Raw genomic sequence first — 2,583 nt, 5'->3', positions numbered from 1 at the left:
TTATGAGTCAGAACTGACTTGATGGCACTTAACAACAACAAAATAGTGTTTAGCACAGGGGCAGATGGAAGATGTTTAATCAATGTTATTGTTTTGTTGTTTGGTGCCATTGAGTCAGTTCCAATTCATAGCAACTCTGTATAGGGTTTCTGAGGAGCAGCTGGTTTTGAACCACTGGCCTTATGGCCAGCAGTCCAGTGCTTATCCTATAGCACCCCACCAGGACTCCATCGATCAGTGTTAATTCTTGTAAATATTCAGATGAAAGAAGGGTAAGTGAAAATTGGACTTCTTATACTAAGACTTGTACTATTTCCATTCTTGGTTTTTCCTCTGGGATATAAACAAGCTGATTTCAGTCAAGTAGAAAGTATACAGTGTACTCTTTTCCCATCCCCAACATTTTTATGCAAGTAAAATATTTTTAAATCCGGGACAGACTTCAAAGAGTAACTAAGTCACAAAGCATATAGTCCTATAAAGTGGGCATTTGAGAAAGGGGAAGGGCAGTTCTTCACTCTCAGTGTCTGGAAGGAACTTCAGAGTGACCAAGCTCCTGAACCTCACCATGGACTAACCATGGAAGCCTGGCAAATCAATTAACCTCCTCAAAGCCTCCTGTTATTTATTTATTCAAAATTGGGATAACCATGCCAACTCTTCAAGGTCCTGGTGTGTCACTATTGGATAAGCACTGGACGCAAATCAGAAGGTCGGCAGCTCAAACCTATCAGTTGCTCCTCAGGCGACAGATGAGGCTTTCTGCTCCTGTAAAGATTTACAGCCTTGAAAACCCTATACAAGGTCACTATGAGTGAGAACTGACTCTATGACAGTGGGTTATAGATATGTAAAAAGGAGCCCTTGTTGCATGATGGTTTGACCGTTGTGCTGCTAACTGAAAGGTCGGAGGTTCAAACTCACTAGCTGCTTAATTGCAGAAGCATGGGGCTGTCTGCTGCCATAAAGATTTACAGTCTCAGAAACCCTAGAGAGTAATTCTACTCTGTCCTCTAGGGTTGCTATGAGGCAGAATCAACTCAGTGGCAATGGCTTGTTGTTGTTGTTGTCAGGTGCCATCGAGTCGGAATCAACTCATAGTGACCCCATGCACAGTAGAACGAAACAATGCCCGATCCTGGGCCAACCTCACTACCGCTGCCATACTTGAATCCATCAATGATGCCACCTGGCCGATCAGTGGACTATACATGTACAAGTGCTTTGCAGAGTGCCTGACACATCATTGTCCCTCTATAACTGGAGGTTTACGTTCTCTTTCTTTCCTTTGGCACAATGAGAATTGATTGGGTTACTGATTGATTATTTCGTATGTGAGCCTGCACCTAATTCTTCTTCTTCCATAGCTGGTAATGTGTGCTGATATTAATGTTAGCAGGACTTTCTGTTATGAAGTGTAATTCTAAAAGCTTGCAGTCATGGAAGGTGTGGATTGAGTCATCCTAGAGAACAAGAGGCAGTGGGTGGAGGTGGTAACCAAAGTTTCAAAGGACTGTATCAGTCATTGTATTCAGTGGGTGTTAGTCCATTCATTTTTGCAAATGAGCTGTGAACTACAGATGTCCCTGGGAGAGAAAATAGAAAATTCCTAAGAATATGGCCTCTTTCAAGAAGAGAGAACACATTGAGCTTGAAGTTGGAGGAGAAATGAGAAATTGAACCACAAACTCTGAAAGATTTCAGCTGCCAAGAGAGTGATGAGGCTTTAAAGATAACCATGGAGATTTATGTTTCCAACCGTTATGGACTGACTAACTGATATTGAACTAGTCCTTCTGCTGTAAATAACTAGATGCTGAACAGAAATATTTGAGGCAAGCATTTGTAGGCAGTGTACAACAGGCAGCTCAAGATTGCCATCCCTGAGATGAAGAGGTGGACCTCATGATCATCCAGCTCTCTGCCAAGAGATAATTTTCTAACCACTGTTCAGAGAGCTTCAATCAAAACTAGGCTTGGGACTTAAGCTGAAGAGACAGAGAACAGAATTTAGGACAGCTGGAATCTGCACAGTGGAACATCAACAAGGAGGGAGCGATACAGAGAGAGCTACTCAAGTCTCTATGGGAGTTCCATACAAGACTGTGACTGAGGACTGGATTGTAAATGAGCAAATGGAGACTACCTGACACTTACCAAATAGTAGCTACTATGAAAATGAATGAAGATTAGCAATGCTAAGAGAAGGAAAGTGACGAAACACTTTGGAAGTGTGATCCTGAAAAAAATAAAAAACTGGAGAGGTACAAATAACACTTTATTAGCATCTCTAGAATCTAGTTAAGGTATAAGATAGGGCTTGCCTTTGAAGTAAGGATTATAGTTTAGAGTGGCAAAGCAAACTTTTCTGTAAAACATGACAGATAAATATATAGTCTTATTGTTAAGTGTCATCTCGTTGATTCCAACTCATAGCAACATACCAATCTTGAAGTTAGAAGTCCAATGCTTATTCAAAAGCAATACACCACAATAAATATATATGTATATATGGAGTCCTAGTGTCATGCTGTGGATTAAAGCACTGGACTGCAAAGTCAGTCTGTACTGCAAGGTCGGCAG

Source organism: Chrysochloris asiatica, unplaced genomic scaffold (assembly GCF_000296735.1).
Source record: "Chrysochloris asiatica unplaced genomic scaffold, ChrAsi1.0 scaffold00064, whole genome shotgun sequence".
Classification (NCBI taxonomy): Eukaryota; Metazoa; Chordata; class Mammalia; order Afrosoricida; family Chrysochloridae; genus Chrysochloris; species Chrysochloris asiatica.
This window is presented reverse-complemented; position numbering follows the sequence as displayed.